General features: G+C 40.9%; 1 protein-coding gene across 3 annotated transcripts in view; it reads left to right on the plus strand.

The window, feature by feature from the left end:
• Positions 1–14,124, plus strand: part of TNR (tenascin R) — an 835,808-nt gene that overhangs the window by 355,308 nt on the left and 466,376 nt on the right. For 2 of the 3 annotated variants that reach the window (XM_077453200.1, XM_077453202.1), the window contains exon 3: positions 13,469–13,500. The exons of the other annotated variant lie outside the window; for it this stretch is intronic. The gene's annotated coding sequence lies outside the window, so the exon portion shown is untranslated. The remainder of the gene's footprint in view (positions 1–13,468; positions 13,501–14,124) is intronic. 3 annotated transcript variants of the gene reach the window in all.

Here is a 14,124-nt window from a genome sequence, read left to right on the forward strand (position 1 = left end):
TAGTATAATCTGACCACTGATCTGTTCCATTGGTACAAATGCAATCAGTGCAAAAAGGTTGTGTAGCAAAAAATACAAACAAAACATTTGATGGGTTTTACTTCCTCTGTCGTTCCCTCCAAAGTAAAAGCATAATGGGAAAGTATGCATTGCATACTTGCCCATTATGTAGCACTTACCTGCAATCGAAGCCCGCGCTGTCCCCGCTGGTGGAAGCATCCATCTTCTGCCCTCTTCCTTCCAGGGCCATGGACTCCGGCTCTGTGACTGTCCTGAGCCTCGTGACGCATGCGTGCGGGAGCCGTCAGTCACGGCACATACGAGTGAAGAAACGGCACGGAGGTCCATCATCGGCACGCATTACATCATCGGCACATGATGCGGTAAACATTTCCTAAACGGCACACGTTTAGGAGATATTTCCACTACCTATAGGTAAAAGTGGAGCAGGAGGGTTTGCAACCAACTAGCAAAGGGTTGAATTTTCGACCAGAGATATGTGCCATTTGTTTTTTTCACGGCTGCATGTTTTTACAGTGCTTTCACAAATCTCAACACCTGCTGGAGACTGGGCTCACGTGATTCTATTCTTCCATAGACAATGCTTCTTCGGAGCATAATCTAGGGTAGAAAAGTCAAAGGCTACAGTAAAGCAATTGAGTGTTTGAAGATGTGTCATACAGAGGACAACAGTGCTGCTCTGATTATATACTTCTCATGATTATGATAATAACTTCTCATTGTGTGCAGAAATCTTGATCAGTACATTTCAGGCTCTATTACATATAAAGCAAAAGAGCCTGTAAAAATATTCAAAGAAAAAAAAAAAAGCGCCAATGCTCCTGTATATACCTTGGTCATTATACACTAGTGACATTGAAGATAAAGTGGAACTGGTAATCATTTCCTGCTGTAAAAAAGTTTTCACAGAGATGTCCCGTTGTTGTCCAATGTAATTCCTTACCCTACGATTATCCCTTGAACATCCATGCATTGGACAATGCTATGTCTATAGGCAGGTTAGAGAATTCCCGCAGAGCATAATTTGAACCACTACAAATGTTTCTCGTCTTGTGCTGCTCTTATCTGATCAAAACGCGATCCCTTCCTCTCAAGGTACATGACTTTTGCATTTTCTAAGGAGCTTTTGGGCCCAGTAACGTTATCTTTGCCGCAGGCCAGCTCAATCCTAAAGAAGCTATGCTCGTCCTTCTGGATTAAAAGCAGAAAAAAAAATTGAGGCCTGATACCTTGGCAATAAAAATACTTCTAAAGAATCCTGCTTGCTTGCTTCAGAGGCTGTGAACTGGGTGCTGGTGTCAGTGTTGTAAATGGTTTTATCTTTAGTCTATGAAAATCAGTCTCTCTATTCTGCAAATTTAGTGGAGCTTCACTAAGGCCTGGTTTACACCTATACAGGTTGCAGTTTGCATTTTACAGGTGGATTTTGCATTTTTCAATACACATTTTTGATCCATTGAAGTCTATGGAACCAAAAACACAACCTTCAGGTCCGTGGCCCTTTCCATAAAAAGCACAGATGTGAACGTGACCCATAAGAAACCATGTTAAATGGTTTGTAGCAGTGGCGTCGCTAGGGGGTGGCTTTTGGGGCTATAGCCCAGAATGTGGGGCCCATAGCCCCAAGTCTATGCAGGCTCTCTGGGGACCCTGATTTAAGGGAGAGGCTCTCTGGGGACCCTGATTTAAGGGGGAGGCTCTCTGTGGAGATATATATATATATATATATATATATATATATATACACACACACACACACACAACACACACACGCATATTATATACATGTGTATGCCCACCCAAGCTTATGACTTTCTTTATTACGCTGCTATGGGCTCCAGCCCCAGATCTTTTGTAGACCTAGCAATGCCCCTGGTTTGTAGTGTGTTTCTGCAAAACTGAAAACGCACAAAAAAATGCATAGATGTGAATCAGGCCTTAAAGCCCAACTCCAGCACATTTTCTTCTATGCCTTCCTTTCTCAGTGACCACCACTCCTTACATTTACTGCAGGGGCTTCAATCTAAGGTAAGTATATCATAATGAGCTAGTATGCTATGCATACTAGCTCATTGTGCCTTTGTCTTGCATGTTTTTTTTTTTTCTCCCCAAGGGATTACAATCTCTTTAACAACAGGTTGTTGGAATCCTGCAACCTGGAGACATAATGAAGATGTATTATCTCGTATCAATTACCTAAGGCAAACACAATGCAAACCCAACTGCAGCCAAGCTTGGTAAAAGAAAACCTGTAATTGGTAGACAACGCTTGCTCTTTAGAAGCAGTACTGCTTGCAATTTTCAAAAATCTGCCATTTTTTATTCCTATTCATTCAGTCATTTCAAAGAGGTTTAATTTTTCTTTTCACAGGAGAAAGCTTGAATGTTATTTCAGGACAGCTGTATGTAAAGAATGATGTCAGCAGCTAATGAAAAAAAAGAACTAGTGGCCCTTTTACAAAATTAAATTGGCATCAGCCGTTAGAAATGGAAGTATTGTAATTTAATTCTTCTGGCAGAGCAATTAAATGGAGTGAAAGTGAATTATTGCACAGGTTGCTTTGCTGTGTCGGGCAACACTGTATTTTTTTTTGCTCATTATTTAATTAAGAATCTGGTAACCGGCAAGATGTATTGATATGCAAATCTTGTTGTTTTTTTTTTGTTTTTTTTCCTGAGCATGTCCAGGAACATAGTACAAAGAAGAGTCTTGGAATGCTCTGAACATAATCAACGAACAGAACTGAGACTAAACCGAAGCAGTTCAAGCAGCGGAAATTTTTACCGGAGCCTTTGAATTAATCGATTCAATCATCCTCGTGCTGCAGAGTACTCATAGAAGAATATATGTTCTCTTCAAAGGCTAGGAATACATATTAAGTGTTTGATGAGAACTTTTCTTTAAGAAACAATATCAATGAAATTAGATAGAACAAGTTATTTGTATATTCCTATAGTTGTTTTCTTATATCTGCAGAGCTATGTTTTAATAAAAATAGGCTTGACTAATTCATATATAATATAAACTGCACAGGGGGTTGAAAGGGTGCAACTGTCCAAAGACTAGGGCACAAACATAACTACTGCTTCTCCTGTGTTACATCTATTGTCACATTATAAGATTTATAGTTCTGTTCATTGTGTCTGTGCTAATGCATAGAAGCCCTAAACATGGAGAGATTGCAAGAGAGAGGGGGGCCTTTACCCAATAATGGTCATCTAGGTCAAGGGTCTCCAAACTATGTCCCTTCAGTTGTTCAGGAACTACAATTCCCATAATTCCTAGTCATGTCTATGAATGTCAGAGTTTTACAATGCCTCATGGGACGTGTAGTTCCACAACAGCTGAAGGGCCGTAGTTTGGATCGGAGATCCCTGATTTAGAAGGTTCTTCAATAGCGCAAAAGGAAAACAAGTAAATACATCATTTAAAAATGTACACATAGGCAGAAAAAGATGTTGTAATCCTGTTCCTGAGTCAGTCTTTTGGTCCAGGCATTCCTGCTAGAAACAATAGTTGGACCCCTGAACTAAATTTTGAAAATTGCAGGTAAAATAACAGTCAACTAATAGAAACCACAGTAAGCACAGGTCAAAGTTAGTGATGGGCCAAATACTCCTAGGTTTGGTTCAAGGCTGTACTTGTCAGAAACCATGAAATCAGACTGTGACAGATGTACAGTTAAATCACACTTGTTTAATAATAAAAGTAAAAAGAATAAATGTAGTCAAAACATAGCCAAAGTTCAGTAACCGGAACGGATAGCCAGCCAGATCAAAGTAGTGGAACAGCAAGCAGGATCTGGAGCCAGAAGGGATGTCAGCAAAGCCAGTCTTTAAACAGGCACGCAGGAAATTTATTTTGATGTGACAAAGGCGAAGGCAGAGCTCCTCTGGACTGGACGGCTTAGGGCTCCTTCACATGCACAGAGCCTGATCTGCTCAGCGGGGGATCGCTCCGTTGATCCCTGCTGAGCAGGCAGAAGACAGGTCCATCTCTGCACAGGGATGGACCTGTCAGAGCTCCACTCTCCCCAATGGGGGATCGGATGAAGACGGACCGTAGAGTCAGTCGTCACCCGATCCGATCCACAGATGGATGGAAAAGTATGTTTTTCCTCCGTCACACTTTTTTGGGTCGGATGTCAGCGGACATGTCACTGCTGACATCCAACGCTCCATAGAGGTCTATGGAGCGTCCGTTCAGGTCTGCTTAAAAAACTGACAGACGGACCTGAACGGACAGTCCGTGTGAAAGAAGCCTAAGGCCCCTTTCACACATGCAGATCATATGTCCATATTTCAACCATCCGTCTTCGCATAAAATACAGACATACATGCATCCCTATGAGATAGCGGGTGTCAGCGGATGAACATCCGCTGACACCCGATATCATCCGTCTCCACTATGGTTCGATTCTGCAGACGGAGGAAAATCCTATTTTTCTATTCGTGTTTTCTGTCCATGTTTATCCAATCCCCCATAGAGGAGAGCAGAGATCTGACAGTGTGCAGGGACCGCCCTGTCATCCGCTGGCTCAGCGGGGAACAATGGAGTGATCCCCGCTGAGCAAGCGGATGTTCACGGGGCGAATCATCATGGATCCGTCCTGTGTGAAAGGGGCCTTAAGTAGGCAGGACTGACGAGCAGAATCATTAACAGCTGAGTAACTGTGGAGAGAGATTGGAGCTGGCAATTAGCGGACAGCTAAAAAAAATTGTAATTTTCTAGGCAATGGCTATAGCACCCTTAGCAATACCCACACATTCACCTGTCTCCATCATTCAAAAGGTTTAGTGTGTTTGAGTGATGCCAGGGGTGATATATCTTCCGGATTTATGCTATCTGGCTTCACTTATGCAAGCATGTACAGTGCATGCAGCATTATCTGTACATTATAATGACCCATCCTTGAAGCCCAGAGCACCAGAGGTTGTGTCTATGATAGCTGGGCTACTGCCATTGGTCCAGATGTGCACCTTTTGTCATGGTAATTAGGGAACATTTTCAGGCCTACAACAGACACCTGCATCCCTATCCTATACAGAAACAAAGTTTGTAAAGTACATATTTTTTCTTCTGATTCTTTTATATGCATTGAATAGGAGTGTGTTGGGTGTGAGTCTCAAATTTCAGGTATGACCTGCAAATCGCAAATCTTGGGTATGACCTGCAACTCACAAGTTCCCAGTATGACCTGTAACCCACCTAGAAGTGACCTTATAAATGATATGTACATCTCCGATATGAATTGCAACCCATGGAATTTAAATGACCCTGCTATGGGCCTTTACTTCAGTGCTCATAGAAAGACATAGATTGCATGACACTAAAACTAGAGATGGATGCTTATACTTGGATTAAGGAGTGGTAAAAAGTAGACTTTTATCTATCTTAACACAAAAATAGCAGAAAGACTTCTGTGAGTAAAGCATCAAACAGAGAATAAAGAATAAAACAAAATTAAGCAGAGCATGCTTTTAACCTGTTTTACAGAAAAGAATGGACAAATCCTCCCTGTCTGATAATAAACTGCCTTTTTTTGGCACACTTTGAAAATTATGCTCCCCCCCCCCCCCCCTCCTTTCAATATCTTTGTTCCATTTTGTGTTGCTGAGATACCAGGCTTCGGGGCTGGAATAAATTGGTCACCAAGGATTGACATCATTAGAAAATACAAATCAATGTTATTTGCCACCAGGAATTTTTGAAATATAACAACTGAATTTAAAAATTAAAACAGAGCAGCTTTAAAGGAATAGCGCAGATTAAAGATTACTATTGATTTTCACTGCCATGCGATGTATCAGCAGGGGGGTAAAGAAGAAAAAAATCTATCATATAAAATGTTCATATGAGAAGCATAGATGGGTAACTAAGCCTTACTCAACTGTTTCACTGTAGCCCTATTTTTAAAGTAAAGCCCCATTCATAGGTGTGCACAGCTTGTTGCATTAGGGTGTGCACCCCAAAGCTCAAGCAAATACTGTATGCATTGTGTGTGCATGTGTATATATACTGACAGTGTCAGTAAGACAGAGATTGGTGTCAGTAGGTCAGTGGACAATGTCAGTAGTTTTTTTTATTTTATTATTTTATATATATATATATTTTTTTTTTTATTATTATTTTTTTCACCAAAATTTTAGAGGCTTTGGTGAAATATCAGGAATCTAAACAGGGGGAATACCACGTGGGGTGATTAGGGTGTGCCCAAGCACACCTGGCACACTCCGTGTGCACGCCTATGGCATAACACTGTAGACAAAAAAAAAATTACCTCTGGGTGAACTGGATGAATTTATCAAATTTTATTACAGTCTTAACTTCCCCTTGTTCAGTATTTTTTTTAGAATTCTTCTTAATCTGACTGCAGCATTACTACATTAGTACTACGTTAACCTTAAGAGTCTTAAAAAGCATCTCAGAGAAGATAACATTTCTGTTGAGGGAAAAGCTCCTAATTTGCCTTCCAGCTCAGGCAGACATCTTGGAAAAACAGTAAACTAATCACATAAGTAGGAAATTAAATTTCTAGCAGTGAATTGTTTAGAAATGGGGCAGAGAAAGGGTAGCCAAACTTGGTTCTGCAGCTGTGGGGAAACTACAAATCCCATCATGCCTCTGCCTCCAAGAGTCATGGCTATGGCTATCCGAGTCTTGCAATATCTCATGAGACCTGTAGTCTCCCCACAGCTTCAGTGCCGAAGTTGCCTACACCTAGCATAGAAATGGTAGGGCACAGAAGGGGTCAAGCATAGGGGTTTCCCGCACTGATATATCCCCTTAAGGGAGAGAAAAAAAGAAATTGTTGGAAGGGCTTAGTGTCACATTTGAGATTGCTTGGGGTAATCCTACTCTGGGAGCTTTCCTATAAGCCACTTTGGGTGCCTTGGTAATAGTGGGGGCTAGGTAAGGGTCTTCCAGTAGGATAGACCAATGTCCCCTTAAAATGTGTTCCATTTGTCTATGTTGAGAATGAAATTGGGTTACAAACCAAACGGGTTTAACCATGTCAGGTGAATGTTTTTTGGAGGAGTCTACATAGTCCTGAGTTCTAGTACAGTTGTGGCGGAGATGGCAGAACTGACTTTTTGGAATGTTGTTAACCCACCGAGGATGATGACAACTGGAAAAATTAAGAAATTAATTGTAGGATGTGGGTTTGTTATAATTGGTGGTGTAAATAGTGTCTCCATCATGGCACAAGGTGAGATCTAAAAAGACGAAGGAGGAACTGATTGGCGTTCTGAAACGCGTTACCTAGGCAACAGATCATCTCCTGGTGTGATATGATTTTCCGGTTTCGCGTTTCATGGAGGTTACAGACGTCCCTCCAGCCAACGAAACGGCGCCTCGGCTTACCAGTTTACATGTCTTGCTGCTGTTTCACATTCTTGTCCTTTGTGCGGATGATCCTAGCATAAGCGCTATTGCATCTACAAGCGCATATTTATGAGAACTATGTGCGATTCCTGTCTGTTGGTGGAGCTGCCTCTTTTGTGCCTGGAGTTTTGTATGGACTATATTAACAGTATTATTAACCACTTCAATACAGGGCATTTTCACCCCTTCCTGTCCAGGCCAATGTTCAGTTTTCAGTGCTGTAACATTTTGAAAGACAATTGCACGGTCATGCAACACTGTACCCAAATGAATTTTTAATATCTTTTCCCCCACCAATAGAGATTTCTTTTGGTGGTATTTGATCACTTCTGCGGTTTTTATTTCTTGCGAAAGAGGAGTGACACGTTTTAAAAAAACTATTTTTTTTTCTTTTTGCTATAATAAAGATCCCAATTTAAAAATGCAAAAAGTGTATATTGAATGGTTTGTGCAAAAGTTATAGTGTCTACAAAATAGGGGATAGAGTAATGGCATTTTGATTATTTTTCTTTTTTTACTAGTAATGGCAGCAATCTGCGATTTTTACTGTGACTGTGACATTGCGGCCGACATATCGGACACTTTTGACACTATTTTGGGACCATTCACATTTATACAGCGATCAGTGCTATAAAAATGCCCTGATTAAATGTCACTGGCAGGGCTTAACGCTAGTGGTGCAACGGATCAAAAAACTCAAGGTTCAGATCGTTCCTCGGATCAGAGTCATTGATCGGATCATTTTTCGGATCAGCAAATAAAAAAAAAGACGCCACACTGTAATATCCACAATCTCCCCCACTTCTGTAATATCCACGTCATCTCTCCACTGTAATATCCATGTCATCTCCCCCACTGTTATATCCACAATCTCCCCACTGTAATATCCACATAATCTCCCCCACTGTAATGGACATCTCCCCCACTCACTGTAATATCCACAGACATCTCCCACACTGTATATCCACAGACAGCTGCCGGGTGTACCAAGATGGCTGCCACTCCGGAGCTAGGACGAAGCCGCGGCCTTTCCTAAGGCTGAGGCAGCGTAGCACTCTGCGGGTCACGTGGTGTGCCAATCCAAACAAGTTGACCCATTTAGATCACGGATCGGTGATGATCCGTTGCACCACTAGTTAACACTAGGAGCCGATCAAATGGGTTAAATGTGTTACCTAAAGAGTGATTCTAACTGTAGGGGGAGGGGACTCACAAGGGAAGGAGACCGTTCGGTGTTCCTCTGTACTGGGAACACACTATCGGTCTTCTCTCACCTGTTCTGTTATTGGGCAATACGGGTGCCTGGCGGACATCATGGCCGCTGGGCACACACATCGATTCCTGAGTGACGTGGCGGGCCTGCACCCACTAGACGGCCGGGAAGCCAAGGACATCATATGATGCCTGCCCAGGATGGGAGAACCCTCCTGCGGACGTCATTTGATGATGGCTGGGATGGGAAGTGGTTGATATGGACTATTTTGGACTTTTTAAAACATCTTTTTTTTTCTTTGAGTATTTTTTTGAGGATGATTTGCTTATGTACATTCTGAGTTGCACCATATCGTTTGTGTTATTTGTTACACCTAGCATAGAGAATGCTGGTTTTTAAAGTGCAAGGATACAACATTTTAATATTTTGGCAGTTTGGGAAAGTCTCAGGGCAGCACAGTAGCTTGGTGTTTGGCCCTATTCCCTTACAGCAATGGGATCCCTGGTTCAAATCCTGGTCAGGATTCTATCTGTATTGGGATTGCACGCTCTTCCTGTGCTTGTGTGGGTTTCCTTCCACACCCCAAAGACATGCTGGTATGTTAATTTGCCCCTGTCCAAATTGGCCCTAGTATATGCACATAGGTAGGAGGATGGGATCTAAGACTATAAGCTCCTTGAGGGCAGAGACTGATGTGGTACATGTAGTATGTAAAGCACTGCATACATTTTTGCTGCTATATAAATACTAATCATGGCTGGCTGTTGATAAAAATGCAATTTTATTAACATTATATTGCGAAATGGCATGTGTAGCAATTACGCAATATATGCCTTATCTTTATTTAAGAAAAAGTAAAATTTCCTTTAGGCATCACAGGGTACTGAGAACGGCAAATTTGTTTAAACTCACTTTCTAACAATTAGTCCTGGCAGTTCGATTCAGAGTATCTGCCATTTTATGCAAATGTTCCCACTATGGTAAATGTTTTCTTTATTTGTTTGGAGAAGCAGATAAGAATGTTTCCTAATGAGTTCTCGCATATAACCCCTAAATTATTATTTAGCCGACAGTGAGAAAGATTTTGTTCACTACTGCAGTGTTTGGGAAACAGCAGCAGCTAGCGGCCATAGATGATGATAAGAATTTTTTTTTTTTTTTGGATAAGCATTAATTAAGTGAAGCAGTATCAGCAAACATAATTGGAGTTTGCCTGGAACCAATAGGAAAAATACATACGTTTGTTTATGCTTTTTCTGGATTTTTGTGATTCAGTAAGTCACAGTAATAACAACTGTCTACTTTGATAAAACAGAAACCACATCATTTTACATTGCCACATATTTTATGGAATGGTTTAATCAGTTGGGGCCATTGATGGAAAAAGTGTTCTAACCACTAGGCTAATTACACCCTAAAGAGGAGGTCCAGCCTGGGTGAAAAAAATAAAAAAAATACTGTAGCTGTTCACTTTTAATATTAGGGCACTTACCTGTCCAGGGAGCTCGGGATGTCGGCACCCCAGCCGACCTTCGGATCGACTCCCTGGTTCTTCTGCCATCATTCCTGGTAAGGGAACCAGGCAATGAAGCCTTTCGGGTACTACTACTACGTAAGCGGGAAACGCGCTGACAAAACAATAAAATAAGTCCCAAATAATAAAGTGCACAACTGCACATGCATCAAAAGGTGATGAGATGTGAAGATCATGTGCTCAAAAAAACAGTTCTTGAAAGTTGTGAACACAATTGTTCCCACCATGAGTGTGCCCTTAAACAAAGACCACAACAGGTCTAGTGGCGCTTTGGTATACAAATGGCAGTTCACGTTCCACTCTCCTCTCCTCACCTGCATTGAAATCCACAGCTGGTCTGACCAGGCTTTAATATATGGATCCTTTATGGAAAATCACATTCCACTCCACTCTCCTCTTCTAAAAGTGCCACTAGACCTGTTGTGGTCCTTATTTAAGGTTAGCTGCTAGCATATAAACAAGGAAAAATAAAACATTCCAAATTGAGCTCCATCAATGGGATATTAGTGTTAGTCACTCCTTGATTTCTACCTCTCTGAACTCCATAACAAATCTCATGGATACCAGTCACATCTCTTTACACCATGCCCCCGCACCAATTAAAGAAAAACCTTACACACAGCAGGTAGCAATGATGAAAATTCAGCCACAGTGACCCCTGTGGTGGGATGACTATTACACAACATAACTGAACCAGAACGTGCAGCAGACTTGCAGAATGTTTGCAAAGAAAGTTGATCTGGAGTCATGCAATGCAGACTTGCTGAAATTGTACAACAAACTAGTGAAGTCTTAGCAAGTAATTTTCAAACTTGCAGCACAATTACGTGCTATCTGGGCTATTTGTTCACATATAGAACACGAACTGAGCAACAGCTATGCTTATAATAAATGATTGATCAATTTCATTGTACAATCTATGGGCTTCACACAGGTCTCTTTAAGGAATCACTGTGATATTCCATATACTGAATTGGCCCCCATAAGGATGTTAGAGGACAAGGTTTACATTGTGCTACATGTTTGAGTGTGTTGTTACTAATATTATCAGTCCAGTCTCCTTGGATATTCCTAATGCAGGTCACATACCCTGGGCTCTCAGCCTGGCAGGTCCGGACATGTGGCACTGTTTTTTCCTTGTTCTGGGTTTTGTTTTGTATCCTTAACCCCTGTACACATGGGCCAAATGTAGGGGGACATTGGTCGGTTAAAAAAAGGTGGCCGACATTCGGCCCGTGTATATGCCCCCCCTGTTCGACTTCTGTTGGCCAAGTATGCTGGAAAACCAGCAGCCACTGGGCTCTTGATCAGTGCTCTCAGCCATTGGTGGTGAATGCTGATCGCAGAGGTTTGGCGGGGGGGGGCATCTACCTGTCAGAACACAACAGCTCAGCAGGGGAGATTGCTGCACTTACTTCCCATAGTTAGTACAGTGGCTTCAACCAGAGCTTACAGTTTTTTTTTTTGTTCAACCAGCTGGCTTGATCGAAAAAAAAAAACTCATAGTGTGTACCAGGCTTTATTGTCTACATCCTGAGCATTGATGAAACAAAAACTTTCCTTTCCTCCTTAGTCCTTGGCCGCACCACCGGCACACAATGGCATGCATAATGCAGCTAAGCTAACCAATGAGAGGAGACAATGGGGAGACCTTTATTTTCAGGCAGGACCAAAATAAAATGACATGTAGTGATCAGATCCTGAGATCCAGCTTTCCCACATCAGTCATGTTTTTACTGCTTTTCTGTACTGTCTTGATGGCAACCTCCGAGTTTGATGTTCTGTAAGCCTGTTGAGTTGCTTTTGGGAAAACAGTTATAATGACCCTTGAAAAACAACCCTTAAAAAAAAAAAAAAAAAGAAACTTGCCAGTCCAAAACTTTCAAACCCGTTTCAGCTTAAAAAGAAAAAAAAAGACCTTTGTGTAACTGTAATTATAACAAGCATTTTCGTAATCATGATGAGAACAAAGATAAAATATCAATTTGTACTTCAAAGGAACTTCACCTCTTGTGTAATTTATTTTAATGTAAATCCTTTAAACTTATTGTTATCTTCAGTAAACATAATAGCACACAAACAGCAAAACCACTGTTGCTTGTTGTGATCCACCGTTGCGCACCAGGTCCTTCAGTGCCACCGTCCACTCTGACATCATCGGGAGCCAGCTGTATCTTCTCTGTCCTTGCAGCCAGCTCCCCGATGATGCATGCCAGATCCTTCCTCCTCAGGTGCTGCCTCGTAAGCTGATGCCTCCTGGGGTATGTGACATAGATAATACAGGCGGCTGCAGGGGCAGGTGAAAATGGAGGCAGAGGGCAAGCTAGATTGGAAATTTAGATAAAAAAGTAAACAGACATAAAAAAAAACTTTTTATTTTTTTTCCGATTGTTTAAAGGGAATGTATACAGTGATAGAAAGGATAATTTTGCTATCAAGGTCCACTTCAGCTACAGTCATGCAAAAGATGTGCTTATTATTCTTTGTTGGAACTATTTATAATGAAGCTTTTGTCACGTAAAGAAAAACAGAATTTTCATAAGAAAACATCTTTTGTTATGCATTTCTGTTATTAATTAGAAAGAAAGTACTGTATGTTCTATTATTTTCAAATATATATATATATATATATATATATATATATATATATATATATATATATTGTGTGTAAAACAAAGATAAATTGATGTATGCTGAAGGTTATCAATCTCTGAGCACTGACTAATTCTATTTTAGAATTTTCATGAAAAAAGCCTTCAAATTATTGTCTAATTGTAGAGAAGGGAGTTAGAACAATTTTCATCTCTGTGTTACTTCACGTTGGCTGCTGCAGAGGACTTTAGAGAAAGTAGTTATTGTTTTTATCCTGCCTACAAGTATAGAAAGTATATGTACTTAATTGAAAGAGCCATTATCTCTCATTCTGAGCCATTAAGTTGAATGACGCTTAATGAGGTAATGGTAGCAGGTAAGTGATTGTGTCATTATGTTCTGTAGACCGAGTAGTGCACCCACAACAGAAGGGAGCAGGATAATTAGAAAAAGGGGTCAGATACAGCATACAAAAATTGCACTTGTACTCTTGTTGTAATGGCTGCTATATGTGGTTGGCAGTTGCTCTGCCCATTTCCAGTGTCTGAGAAGTGCATTAAATGGTTTCCACCGAGGACTATATTTACATTTAGAGATTTTTGTTTCATACAAAACTTCAGGTTAAGAGGGAAGAGCATCCGTGTACATTTAGTAAAGAACTTGAACTTCTCTATGATGTACATCTAGCAAAATGACTAATCTCTTGCTGTTCTGTTTGCAGCTTACAGAGGATTATAGGAAAAAGGAAAAAAGGTAATAGATCATGTTTGTAAACTTGTTTGATTTTCTAAAATATAACATCATTTTGGCCACAGCATGACTTTATAGGTCCAAATGTAAAATGATCATTGCCATGAGAACAATAAAGTATATGTGAACCCTTACCGTGAAACTCATTTGATTTAAAATAGAAATGAAGGGCAAAACATTTGTGTATATACACAATATATTACCAAAAGTATTGGGGCGCCTGCCTTTACACGCACATGAACTTTATTGGCAGCCCAGTCTTAGTCCGTAGGGTTCAATATTGAGTTAGCCCATCCTTTGCAGCTATAACTTAAACTCTTTTGGGAAGGCTGTCCACAAGGTTTAGGAGTGTGTCTATGGGAATGTTTGACCATTCTTCCAGGAACACATTTGTGAGGTCAGGCACTGATGTTGGAAGAAGGCCTGGCTTGCTGTCTCCACTCTAGTTAATTCCAAAAGTGTTCTATCTAGTGTTCAAGACTCTATGCAGGCGAGTCAGGTTCCTCCACCCCAACCTCGTTCATCCAACTGTTCTTGAATGGATGATTAATGAGGCCTAAGCTCAGAAAAGTGTAGACCTTTCTTTTAGGAGATGCAGATTCTTGATTGAGTGGCCCAGAATGTAAA

Source organism: Lithobates pipiens, unplaced genomic scaffold, assembly GCF_037356315.1.
Source record: "Lithobates pipiens isolate NorthernLeopardFrog02 unplaced genomic scaffold, aLitPip1_a1.2 Scaffold_23, whole genome shotgun sequence".
NCBI classification, from domain to species: Eukaryota; Metazoa; Chordata; class Amphibia; order Anura; family Ranidae; genus Lithobates; species Lithobates pipiens.